The sequence below is a fragment of the Mercenaria mercenaria genome, unplaced genomic scaffold (genome assembly GCF_021730395.1).
Source record: "Mercenaria mercenaria strain notata unplaced genomic scaffold, MADL_Memer_1 contig_897, whole genome shotgun sequence".
NCBI lineage: Eukaryota > Metazoa > Mollusca > Bivalvia > Venerida > Veneridae > Mercenaria > Mercenaria mercenaria.
The window spans coordinates 4,698-19,811 of record NW_026463809.1 but is presented as its reverse complement, the minus strand read 5'-3'; positions in this window follow the sequence as shown (position 1 = coordinate 19,811).

Genomic DNA, 15,114 nt, shown 5'->3' with positions numbered 1-15,114 from the left:
AGGCTCGAACCAATATCCATGAGGGGCAAGTGATTCGAAGACAGCGACTTTAACCACTCGGCCACTGAGGCCCCTGGTTTTCTTGATTGCCGCGAGAGATTAACAGAGATCAATAATTTGATAATTATAACATGGTTCGATTGGATTTCCAGTTAAACAAAGAAGAAAATCAAGCTCTGTATATTCTGCGATAAACAACGGCTGACGCGCGGACCGGTAAGAGAGCATTATGACGTAAATTATGACGTCAAATTGCCGCATGACATCCGATACATTTCTCCTCGCATCGTTCAGATGCTTCAGTATTTAACCACTCGGGCTAACGCCCTCGTGGTTCAATTCCTATGAATCTGAACTCTGAACCGTGGTAAATCAGTCGATAAACAACGCGAAGGCCTTGCTTATTTGTTAATTATAAATGGGTTAATCAGCGGACGTTAAAATATAGTGTTCATAATTAACTTGCGACCGAATCTAGTATCAGCTGTACTTTGAGTTTATTTACAAACTATTTCAGACTTAGAACCAGTTTGTTTTTTTATACATGAAGTATTATAGTCAAGTGTCCGAATGATTCACGGGGAATTAGGTTCTATTCAACGGAAGTATAGAATGGTTTGAAATATAAACAAAACAACAACGCTATATCAATTATTTACTTTAGTAATTTACTATGTTACGTGATTTAATTAATATATCAGCTCTATTTAAAGTTGTGGTCTGATCCGCTTGCCTGTTTGTTGTATATGAACTTTCACTTCAAATATAGTTTTCTGGTCCACTTTGATTTTAGAAGTATATATTTATGGTATATAAGCTTGGACTTAGAATATAGTTTCTTGATCCACTTTGATCTGAAATAGAATAAAGGAGAAGTATACATTAATCATATACAAAGTTTCACATACAATGTAGATCCTGGTCCATTTAAATACGAAATAGAAATGTTTATGGTATATAAGCTTTCACTTTGAATATAATTTTCTGATCCATTCTGTTCTGAAGCAGAATCGAAGAGAAGTATATGCAAAGTTTCTCTTAAATATAGATCTCTTTGATCTTAAACAGAATTAAAAAGAAGAATATAAGTATGTTATCTGAGCTTTCACTTAGAATTTTATAGTTCCCTCATCCACTTGTGACTTCCCTCAATTTCACCCCGCCATGAGACATGTTCGAAATATACAAACAAGGACACTTTTGCTTGAGTCTGGAGTTATGGTCTATACCTTCAACACAATTCAGTACAAGGGGAATTGTATGCAGACCACACAGTTTTGTCGTATCCACAAGGGAATGTTTATAACAAATATAATAAATGCGTTATTACCTGCTTTGTTGTAGGATCACATGTAGGTGGTACATATGTTTCCAATGGGTTCTCAGGGAAGTTCACCTGAAGCAAACATTTGTTGGTTACCATCTGAATGCGCTGACCAGGTTTCTTAACGTATACACCTATAAACAACAGCATATGTTTGAAACATGTATACTAATTGAAAGAAAACAAACAAAACAACAAACAAACGAAATCAAACAAACAACAAGGAGTGACATATATTCTATTGTTGTTGCATATGATCTTTACCAGGTTTCTTAATGTATACACCTATAAACAACAGCATATGTTTGAAACATGTTTAATAAATGGAAAAAAAATCAACAACAAAAAACAAAAAAAAAAAAAAAAACAACAACAACAACAAACAAAATCAAACAAACAACAAGGGGTGACATATATTCTATTGTTGTTGCATAAAATTATGATCTTTGCCAATTTAATTTAATTTGTAAAGTTATTTCACACTGAAATATTAGTTAATTGATTTAACATCTAAACATTAAACTTGCTGCGTTTTTGAATGTGGCTTTTCCTGTTGGACTTTTTGTCATTCTTTTTAATCTCCATTGCCATAGATATAACAATTTTCCTTTCGACTGTTTATATGAACTATATATATATATATATATATATATATATATATATATATATATATATATATATATATATATATATATTGTTGATAGTTTATTATTTTAACAAAATCAGGAAAGACCTTGACCCTAGACCTTAATCCTGGTTTTGACATGGCATTGCCTTACGTTATTTGTAAAAAAGTACTTTTAACTCACTGTTTTGTATAAAGGAATATAGACCCGACACAAAATTCTTTATCTTTATGTATCACCAAACAACTTAACCAAAACAGCTTCAAATAAGCCAAGATGAGACATATGTCTTTGATCCTCAGTGTTACATTGGTTTCGAAGCGCGAGTGGCCCGGTGGTGTAGTGGTAACACGTTTGGCTGTCAATCCTTAGGTCCGGTATTCGATTCCCGGTCCAGGCACTAGAAATATATGCGAGGTCAGTAATAGTTCTTCCTAGGAAAGACGGCTTTGCGTGCATCGGTGTATACACCGGGCAGGTTAAAGATCCAGACTTTCAATTTGCGGACTGCTAGGCTATGAGAGAACTGTGCTTTGAAACAGCGGCATGCCATAAGCTAACACCTAGAGTAAATATATATTTTAAAATATCTCCATGCACAGACGTGGTGCCTCCATAATTGAAATAAATGTCGGAGTAAGGGCCATGACTCACAAGTGTGACGTGTCGTTTTATTCGGATGAATATTTGCGTAAATTACTTTTTAAAATACGTTTATGTTTTAAGTATTTGGACGAAAACTTTGATTCACATTGGAGTGTTAAGGCCAGCCACTGCTATGGAATTTTGCATACTCTTCCATTATAAGAAATGAGTCTATCACATGCCCCAATATTAAGAGATGACAATTAAAATAAAGTTTTAATCAAATAACATGTCAGACACCAAAAATAGTAATTTTATATAGACTTAACCGATTCATTTCTTTACAAATTTTCTTCAAACACAAATGAACACCCTCTTTGCATGTAGAAACCTAATGCCCGCAGAGACTTACCATATAGCTGTGAAAATTAAAAAGCCGTACATTCAGTCTAACACTTATAAAAATACCAAATTTCACAGAAATTATCGCATTACAGGATTTTGACACAAATTTTATGATTGTAAACATTACATTTTTATCCAACCAGATTATGTCTAATTCACTCTCACGGGTTTCACTACACATTTTTTCAACCAGACCAAAGCCGCGTTTCAATTACAACATCTGACTTTTACCTGAGACAACATAGTATGTATCCCGAATAAAGGTAACTCCGCAGGCAGCGCTATCAGCTGGTGTATATAACTTCCCTGCATCCGGGTTGCTGTCTGGAACCTGTGTGATATATACACAAGTTGTTATCACTATACACCATTACGCCAATGCCAATATATCACACTTTTTTTGATCATTTCATTTATTTTGTTTGGTTTAACGTCGCACCGACACAATTACAGGTCATATGGCGACTTTCCAGCTTTGATGGTGGAGGAAGACCCCAGGTGCCCCTCTGTGCATTATTTCATCACGAGCGGGTACCTGGGTAGAACCACCGACCTTTCGTAAGCCAGCTGGATGGCTTCCTGACATGAAGAATTCTGAACGCCCCGAGTGAGGCTCGAACCCATATAGATGAGGGGCAAATGATTTGAAGTCAGCAACCTTAACCACTCGGGCACGAAGGCCCAAATTTTTGAGCCAGGAAACCTCAAAGACATGCATCATTAATAGAAAAATATATATTACTTGCACCTTACTTTGTGGCAAATTGAAATAAGCATGATGAAAATCAATAGGTAATGATCTGTGGATGGCTTATAATATGGAAATCAAATTTCTTTTATTTGAGCTTGAAGTATAAATATCTTTTATTTGATAAGTAAACGTAATAAACATTTTTTTCATAAAGAAAATATTTTCTAGTTTTAAAGTATGATAATAAAATTTAATAACGATGAGTATCATATTAAAACAAAGTTTCATTTGCAGTAGTAGTGTTTTATAATTGCAATATTAGTGTTTTATAAAGAACTATGTTTAATCCATAAATACTTCTACAAAACAAATGTTAGAACATTGAATAATGCAAAGAAAAAAGTGACTTATTCTAACAACTGAAATGCATGAAGTTACAGAGTTTTATGAAAAAGTATAGGTTATTGTTTTAAAAATATTTTTTGCCACAAAGAATTTCATTTAGGAAACTGCTCAAAGTGTTTTAATTATACTGAGCATACAATTAATTAATAAAAGCTCCTGTAAAGAAAATTAAACAGATTAAACAATCAAGAATGTAAAAAAGTTACAACGTTAAAGTGGTCTTTTAGAGTAGATCGTTTTACGACAATTTATACATATAAAGATACTATTACGGAATGCATTAATCTTTCAAATATTTAAAAATACCATTATTACATAAGATATTAGAAATATATTTTTATCTTTGTTAGAAATAACTTGAAAGCCTACTTGCATTGTAACAATAATAGTATCTAAAGGCACTGGCCTCTAGATGGCACTACAACAAAAAAAATCTGTTTAGATTTCAGGAAATTATTGTTATATTTCATTAGAAGGCTTGGAACTAAGTTAATTGTGGAGACACATGGGAATAAGTTGTTTTTACTTTTTTCCATAAAACAATGAAAAGCGTTTTATTTATAGCCGGAGGTTAAAAGCTTTATATTTCACGGTCGTTAAGTACGAATTCCTCTGTGGTGTATTGGTGACATAACAAATTGAAAAAAAGTCTACATTTTTAGGTTCACTGATTTCAAAAAAGCATATGATTTTATTAATAGATGTAAACTTTGGAAGAAGTTAGGCAGTACAATATGTTTATCTGAAAAATTATTTAAATATTTTAAGATCCCTATGTAGTACTGTTTTGTCTTGTGTAAGACTTAATGTATTATGTACTAATTTGGTTCTATGGCTCATGTGGATTAAGACTAGGTTGTGTCCTGTCACCCTTTTTGTTTAATTCCTACGACTTTTCGACGACTTGGCTTCATATCTGAAGTCATTTAATATGGGAAGACATAATACGTATTTTACTCTATGCTGAATGTGATGATATTGTCTTATTAGCTGAAACCGAACATGATTTACAGTTTATATTAGATCGCCTTAATGACTGATGTTGTTCAAATGATATGATTATTAATACAGATCAAAGTAAAGTGATGCATTTTCGTCCAAAGTCACTCGTAAAAATTGACATTGAGTTTCACTGTGGTGTAAAATCTTTAGATATTGTTGATAGATATTCTTATTTTGATCTTGTATTAAATGAAGATTTAGACTATAGCCTAATGTGCAAATCGTGTCTTAGGTGTTTTAATTGCTAAGTTTAAAACAGCTGGAGATTTTACATATGATGTTTATAAAAAAGTGTACGATTCTTTAGTGTGGCCAGTCATAGATTATTGTTCTCCTATCTGGGGTACAAAATCATACTCTTGTGTGAATGCTGTTAAAAAAACAATGCGTTTCTTCTTTGGAGTAGGGTATGTAGCTGTAAATAGTGAAATGGGATGGGATCCCTCAGCTGTACGACAATGGGAATCTGTTTGCGATTTCTGGGCTCATATTTCTTCATATCCTGATAATAGAATTAATAAACGTATCGCACAATAAGCAGATTAGAAATTGGATACTGTATCAAAGTTTTAATATCGCATATAATCCAATACATAGGATAACAAAGTTCATGCGAATAAAAATTTTATTTCTCGGGACTTGTTTTTCTCTTTTCAGTTTCATCTTTAGGACACGTTAACTTTAAACTCAAAATCACTCATATTTATCCGGTTCAAAATGCAACTGTTGTTGATAGGTTAAATTTGACACCTTCCACTGAACTAAAAAACTTAACAAGAATGCTAAAAATAATTCATTATAAGGGAGGAAGAGTAATCTTATCTAGCTGTCACTTTAAGTGATACCCTGAAATCCCGAAAATAAGCACGGCTTATTTTAAATTTTCGTAAGGATTTGGTGGCTTATTATTGAGACCGGCTTATTTTTGAGTCCGGCGAACTTTTTAGTACATATGTTCGGTAACATATTAAAAACCGGCTTATTTTCGAGTACCGAATACTGAAGATACGGATGCCATATTTGTTTTGCTTTTCAGTAAAAACATTGACGTCAGTAAATACTTATACTTCTGAGATTTCTTAACACTAACAGATAATTACCCATTAAAAAGTTTTGTTTGTCTGGCCTAACAAACAAATACACCTATGATTTAATCGCCCAACGGGTACAGATATGAATAACTTACACAATACGTGATAAACACTGCATTGTGTTATACTGCATTTTGTTATAAAGACATGTTATGTTAATTAGTAGAACTGACGTGACAAGAAGTTTTGAGACAGAAATTTTATTGCTTTTAAAGCAGCATGCCTCCAGATCGTTCGAAAACAAAAAAAATATATTTTTTTAAATATCTTGAAATAAATGCTATATTTCTTAAGAAGGCTTTAAAACTTAATTACTGATAAACTTTATGTTACGGAAACACATGAGAATTTGCTGTTTTTACTACTTTTTACGACGAAAATCGAAAAGCGTTTGTCACGCTTTTACTCCATGTAAACTGTCTCGATTATAAATATCTATATTTTGAAGTCATTATTCACTACTTCAGCTATAGCGCTATTGGTTACGACGACGGGAAAATGTCTTTATTGCCGCGGCGGTCCGGGGTTCGATTCCCGACGCGGTCATCGTTTTTTCTTGATTTGGAACTTTTAAAATATTTTAGAAACAAAAATTCATATTCTAATGTTCATAATAAGACCAAACTTCAATTTGAAAGAAAGATTATTTTTTAGCCAAATCTGGAGGCATGCTGCTTTAAAGTTAATATGTCCGGGGTTTTGAAAATCAGCACAGCTTGAATTGTTTTAAGTGGTTTTTATTCAAAAGTATGTTTTATTGCTATAACATGTGGAAATAAATCTGCTATTTTCATGTTGTTAACTCTTTCTATCTTATATGATCGTCGCTGGTACAACTACTGATACAAAAAAGTGGAGGGCTTATTTTTGAGTGCGGCTAATTTATGAGCCCTTTTTGCCCGTAGTGAAATGGTGGCTTATTTTCGAGACGGGCTTATTTTCAAAACCGGCTTATTTTCGGGATTTCAGGGTATCTCAGCAAGTGAGTTATTTCCGTAAACAATAACTTATACTTACAGTAGTTCTATACTGATGTAGCATCTCTACTTTATACACCCTGTCAATGCCTACAACAGTTCCATTGTCTTTAATCTTAAACACACTGGCTGCAAACAGAATGAATATGTCATATCCGTCAGGCAAAATGATTTCAAACAAGCCATATACTTGATACTTTGCAGGCAATCAAAAGCTTTTGGCATTTAAAGACGTTTTATTTTTGTGAAATTATTTAAAATTAACATGTTTATAAGCAACTATCATTAAAGACAAAATGAAATTAAAAGTAAAAGAAACTCTGTTAATTTGTAAATCCCAGTAACTGTTTCAAAAACAAAAAGAAATATCGGAAGCTTCCTATGAAGATTCGCTAAAAATAGCCGCCGGTTTCTTTTTGCCACGCCGGTATTTGGCAAATTCAGCCCATATTTATACGCGCTTTACAAAAATGAAAATTGCCTTAAATTGTTACATAAACCCACCTATTTTAAAGTTAGTATGTTTTGATATGATATCATTACTAGTTTTTTGTAAATCAGTACGAGAAAATTACATTTGCCATGGCAAAAGCGGTTTTGCCATGGCAAATCGGTCTTTTGCCATGGCAAAATGTGTTGCCATGGCAAAATAATTTTGCCATGGCAAGAAAATTCGTGATTTTGCCATGGCAATTTTTTTTCCATTTTTCTTAAAAAGTGATTTTAACTACTTCCAAACGAATGTATTGGTAGAAATATGTTGTTTCATATCAATAACTCAGTTTTTTTTTATTTTGCCATGGCAAAAACTGGCCATGGCAACTATGCCATGGCAAGATTCTGCCATGGCAATTTTGCCATGGCAAGGTTCTGCCATGGCAATTTTGCCATGGCAACTTTGCCATGGCAAGATTTTACCATGGTAAGTTTGCCATGGCAAGATTTTGCCATGGCAATTAATTTATTTTTTCAAATATTTTAAAGGAAGTTTGATAATTTTAGTGATTATGAAATACAATACTGGCAGGAAAAGAGAAGATTTTAGATTTCTTGTGTTGGCACATTTAAATCAGCAAGCAAAGAATCTTGCTAAATAGATTGTTTCACCATTACTGGGATAAATGCTGATTGATTTTCAACGGCAAGAAGTAGTTTTTACATCCTTGTTTTAATAAATGAAAATGTGTGAAATGTATTTGTAATATTACATAACGGTCATCGTGTGCCATATATTTTTCTATTTAGAACAATACAAATATTACTTAAATTACAGAACATATCTATTCATCAAATAAGTAAGTTTCTTTCGTTTATGAAATACGATATTAGTTATTATCGTAGTATCTTGATCTTTGATGTTATATATGACTCGAGAATTTTAGCAGGCTTGGATAATCTAAGCCGCGCAAAAATAGAAAAAAAAATATCCGAACAAAATTGTTTAGCGCTTTAAAGTTTGTTTTTTATATTCTTGATCTGCATTGAGGTACTTAAGCATTCAAGACATCATACAGCGATTTTAATGACGAATAGGAAAAATGTGTATCAGATTTTCCCTTGCACATAGGTTTGTGCAACATATGCTATGTTACAAAAGCCCGTAGAAAGTCACACACCAGCGGAACCGGTTATAGGGTCGATGCCCGGTCGCGTCATACCAAAGACGTAAAAATGGTACTAGAAACTTCCTCACTCGGCGCTCAAGACGGTAGTCTTAGGACTTGTAAGCCGCGCAAAAATAGAAAAAAATATCCGAACAAAAATGTTTAGCGCTTTAATGATTTTATATTAACAGTGAATTATGTGAACTCGGAATATGCTTTTTAAATAAGAAAACTGTTTACTTTTGTTTTCAATTTATTTTTTGACGTTATGTAGATATTTTCTGTAGTCGTACGAAATAAATGGAAAAATGCTGTTATGTCATTATTCTTATTCTCTGTGTGAAAACAAGTTTAGGTACATACCTCCGGGTTGAAAAAAAAATATCAGCAGTGAGCGATGCTGCCTCATGACTCCTTACCTGTTGAGCCATGCAGGCATGACTCACTAGCAAACGAGCCATGCCTGAATGACTCACTAGCAAATGAGCCATGCAGGCATGACTTACCAGCTACTGAGCCATGCAGACATGACTCATTTGCTATTAAGCAATCTAGGCATGATTTACTGTAAATCCTTTAGCATATCTGTAATGTATTAAGACTATTGGTCAGCAAGCTGCCCACTGCTGTGATAAGCCCCGCCTACTGTACTGCCTCTCTGATACCAATATAATTATTATGTTGTTGAATTTTAGAATTAGAATAGATTTAGTAACTATCAAAGTGACTTGTGTCTTTCTAGTCTAATGACTATACAAGATTATATCCTATTAAGAACCCACAGAAACATTACATTTTTTGGCGACGAGCATGGAAATTAAAAATAGTGCCATAAAGGATTATAAATATTTATAATACAATTTCTTCAAGAATCAAGACTGATCTATTCTCTCGAGATGGCTACCAGAAGATTGGACTTGCCAACGCCAAAACCATTTAAAGTTTTGGGACAAAACACTAATTTATCAAGCACGTGGGACAACTACATGAAAAGATTTGAATATTATTTATCAGCAAGTGGAATTACAAAGGATGAACAAAAGAAAGCTTTGTTATTACACCTGGGAGGAGAAGAAATACAGGATATTTACGAAACTATGACTTGTGACAGGACAACATATCAAAACACTGTGGATGCTTTAACCCGATACTTCAATCCTAAGAAAAACATTGCGTATGAACGCCATATTTTCAGACAAGCATCACAAGAACAGCACGAAACAATAGACAATTTCATCATCAGATTGAAAAAGCTAGCAGTAACATGTGATTATCCAGACGGATCAGCCAATGATATGATCCGAGATCAAGTTGTTGAAAAGTGCCGATCGACAGAACTTAAGAAAAAATTCTTACGTGAGACAGATCTCACACTGGATAAAATACAATCAATTTCCCGTGCATTAGAATTGGCGGACTTACACGCGACCAAAATGGAAGAAATTAACAACGGTCACAGGAAAACCGAGAATTCCCAAGCAGCTTCTTACATGCCCGCGCAGGACGAATCAACATACAAAATCAGCAAAGCGCCGTATCATCATTATCAACATCAGCATCAACAGCAACAAAAGAAACACGGAAACAGTACCAACCAAGGGCACGACCAACACAGCAACCTTCTAAATTCAAAACCTGTTATCGTTGTGGAGGCACAGGGCACAGTGGCCATGAGTGTATGAAATCGCGAAATATTGTGTGCCATAAATGCAAAAAGTTAGGTCATTATGCAAATATGTGTAAATCAAAGAAAGTAGAAGTGCGTTTAGTGGATGATGAATTCTCAGAGGATTACACATTTCAATTAAACACACAAAATAAGTCTCCTCATGTGAACGTAGAAATCGAAGGAATTGAATGTTCATTATTAATCGATTCTGGATCTAGTGTTAATTGTTTGGATCGCGCTACATATGAGAAAATAAGATCAGGTGATACAAAAATTTCAAGTGCTCAGTCAAAAATCTATCCTTATGCGCAATCAAAGCCAATCAAAACGATTGGAGTAGCAGAATTCAATGGGCTATTCCAGAAAATATCCACCCCCCCCCTGTGGAAGCAGTTTTTTCGGAGAAAATTAGCCCCCCTCCTGGAGACATTTTACCCCCCTCTCCCCCTTCCACACCCCGGATACCTCAAAATACCCCCTCCCCTTCCTCCCAATTAGATCCCTCCAAATACCCCCCCCCTCCCCTCCTCTCGGGTTATTTCAGAAAATAACACCCCCCCCTCCCCTCCCATTGGGCTATTTCAGAAAATATCCTCCCCCCCCCCTCCTAGAGACATTTTACCCCCCCCCCCCCCTTCCACACCCTGGCTACCTCAAAATACCCCCCCCCCCCTCCCAATAGGATCCCTCCAAATACCCCCTCCTCTCCGGTTATTTCAGAAAATGTCGCCCCCCCCACCCTCCTGGTGACATTTTACCCCCCCCCCCTTCCCCTTCCACAACCCGGTTACCTCAAAATACCCCCTCCCCTTCCTCCCAATTGGATCCCTCCAAATACCCCCCCCCCCCCTCTCTCGGTTTTTTCAGAAAATATCCCCCCCCCCCCCCCTCCCATTGGGCTGTTTCAGAAAATACCCCCCCCACTTCCTGGAGACATTTTAGCCCCCCCCCCTCTCCCTTCCACACCCTGGCTACCTCAAAATATCCCCTCCCCTTCCTCCCATAAGATTCCGCCAAATACCCCCCCCCCCCCCACATCGGGCTATTTCAGAAAATACCCCTTCCCCTTCCATACCCGGTCAATACAGTATTCAATTCATAGATCTCAAGCATTTGCGACCCCACCCCCTTGTAGTTCTTCAAATTCTTCAACTCCCCTTAGAAGTGTTTCATCACCATTTCCTAGCTACCAGCCAAACAGTTCCCACCCCCACTTGCACACAAAAACAATGCAGTCTGAAAGACAGCTAAATCCCCCGCCACTGTTATGGTGAAAGGGTAAACCTTTGACCTTGAGCTGTGACCTTGGCCTTGAACTGACATGGCTGACCCATGAATTCTGCACATCATCTTGATGAGGTGGTCATTTGACCCAAGTTTCATGAAAATCCTTTAAGGGGTAAGGGGTTTAGAGCATCATAAAGAGCTCAAACCTTTGACCTCAAGTTGTGACCTTGACCTAGAACTGACATGGCTGACTGATGTGTTCTTGATAAGGTGATCATTTGACCCAAGTTTGATATAAAAATCCTTCACCTGGGTTTAAGAGATACAGAGCGAACACAAAATGGAAGGCCCAAACCTTTGACCTTGAGTTGTGACCTTGACCTTGAGCCGACATGGCTGACTCATGGGTTCTGCACATCGTCTTGATGAGGTGATCATTTGACCCAAGTTTCATGATTATAATTCAAGGGGTTTAGGAGATACAGAGTGGACACGAAATGGAAGGCTCAAACCTTTGACCCTAAGTTGTGACCTTGACCTAGAACTGACATGGCTGACTCATGGGTTCTGCATATCGTCTTGATGAGGTTATCATTTGACCCAAGTTTCATGAAAATCCTTAAGGGGTTTAGGAGATACAGAGCGGACACAAAATCTTACGGAAGGATGGAGACCATTCCTTAACTCCCCACCACTCGCGGCGGGGGATTAAAAAGATTAGTGCTTTCACACTGTTGACCAAATTCTCCGCCTACCATATCCAAGAGTCTAGCCCCTCCCTGGCTGACCTAGTGTGGTATCTTCTTGCTACATGGTTGGGCAATGATAAACTACCTGCTCACACGACCCCAGGACAGATGTCCTCCACTCCGCCACCCACCTGGTTTCTGCTAATGGCAAAACAATATTCATGCTAAAATGTGCTCCACATCCCTTGTCTATACAGTATTCAGTTCATAGGCCTGCATTTGTCCCCCTACTTTCTGCTTACCTCAAAATACACGCCCCACTTAACTGGCCACCCCCTGAATTAAACTGCTTCCGCACAATCGATTAGTTCTCACTTCTTCAAAATGTCCCTGTCCTAAAGGGTGCTTCCAGACAGTTGTTCAATACCCCCTCCTACCATCCAAATAATCCAGCCCCTCCCCTAACCCTAGTGTGGTTTGTCCTTTCTACACGAAATGGTAAACTACTTACCCCCTCCCCTCCCTATTATCATCACCTCCACCCACCTGGTTTCTGCTTGCCACAAAATAATACCCCACTCACACTTGAAAGTGCAAACTCCACCCTTTCACATATAGTAAATTACCTTGGTAAACTAGATGCCCATGGGCAACATGTCGAGCCCACCCTTTGACCTCTAACTATGACCTTGACCTTCGAGATAGAGTCCGTCTCATTGGGTTAAATATTCATACCAAATATAAACAAGATTCCTCAATGCATGTCAAAGTTATGGGCCGGACAAGATCTGACAGGAACTTTGACCTCCAACTATGACCTTGACCTTTGAGATAGGAATCTGGGGTTTGCGCATGACACTCCGTCTCACTGAGGTTAACATTCAAGCCAAATATAAACAAGATTGCTCCATGCATGTCAAAGTTATGGTCCGGACAAACAAATCCGGATGCATGCACATACACCAAACAGCCATTTGGACAACTATGTCTTCGCTTCCGCAAGCGCGTTCGACAAAAAGTATGTAAGCAAGAGATAAAAATCAGCTCTTTAATATGTAAGAGATTTTTTAATTCCCCATTGTTTACAGTAAGCAGTCTTGTTATAACTGGAACATATATTTAGACATATTACACAAACACATAATTATACACCCTGCATAGGGTTGTAGCCTCATTATGCACAGTACGTATATGCATAATATAAAAATACAGGTATGTTTGTTGCCAAAACAAGAGTTACTAAATTAAAGCATCTTTTATGCAAGCAGGAACTTTATATATATATATATATATATATATATATATATATATATATAATATATAAGGCTCAAGACCCTATTATATGCCACAAAATGCATCAGAATGCACCATTTTTTTTTTTATCTAATTCTCCAAAATTGGCAATAATAGGGGGATGCTTTTAGCAGTTAAAATATTCAAAAATTTGACCTTTTAAGTGTACTAAGTCCCCTTGATATCCAACAAAATGCATCAGAATGCACCATTTTTGATCTAAGTTTCCAAAATTTCCCAGGAAACTGGCCCTGGTGCCACCAGCAGAACGGGGAAACCTCCTCCCCCCACTCAGCTCTTGCATATCATTTTTGAAGCTCTGGCTACGCCTATGCCTTGCAGTGTTTTTTTCCAAATTACAAAATAAAATTCTGTAAAATGTTATATGAAACCCAATACATTTGAAACACAAGGCAGCAATCTAAATTAAGTTAATTACTCAAAGTAATACTTGGACATTTTTAAAGTATCACCTTCTTTAACACTTCCAAATCTGGACATAATTTTTTCCAGTTCTAACATCCTTGGCCAGATTCTCAATTCAGTGGAAGAAAACACAGCTCTGTGGATTCCTTCCATTAAAGTAATGGATTATAATGATACAATCTGCAATGTCAGCAAAAACCTACACCCCTAAATAAAATGAAGTTTCAAGAATCAGTTTTCAAGCCCTGTTTGCTAGCATTGTATATATACATGTATATTTAAGTTAAATAGTTCATCCCTTATGAGTAAAAGTATTGTGATTGCACTCATTCTCTGGCTTGTATCCAATTTAAAAAGTGAGTTTTGAGTTAAAAAAAGCATGTTTTGAGGTAGGAAAGGAGTGTTTCGAAGTTTCTTGATAAAATCAGAGGCAGTATAGGTCTGTGTGCTGGGACTTAACCTTGCATCTTATTTAGCACAGATTTACTATCTGATACAGGCCACTACTGAGTAAAATGTTATAAAATCTTTCTGCCATAAAATCCTCTATAATACCACTTTCTGAATCTAATGACTTGACAAAATAGTAAGTAAGTACATGTGTAAGTAAGTAACGACTTTATTTATAGTGGATGACATATTTCGCAGAGCCAATTTACAATATGGTCCACTGTATAAATATGTACAAGTACAATACCACATGATTATAAACAAAAACAAGAGAAAATTTTACAAAACATGACAGCAACTGTTATGATATAATCCATTATTAACTACAATTCCATTATTAACTACAATTACAACAAAAGCAATATGAACTGAAATAAATTATATACATGTATAAACAAACAAAAATATTCTAAGTAAAGTTAAAAGTCTGTACATGTAGAAACTTAAAGAATTTGGTAGGCAGTATTTTCTGATAGTAATTTTGGTTGAGAAAAGTGCCATTGAAGATAGGATTGTTTGAATGCATTGTGAATGCATGCCATGACAGTTGTTACTCCATCTCCACTAAATCCATGCATGTAATTTTATGACCATTTAATGGACATAAGTTAACCAAAAGCTGTTTATTAAGACAAGGTGCTAATAGATAT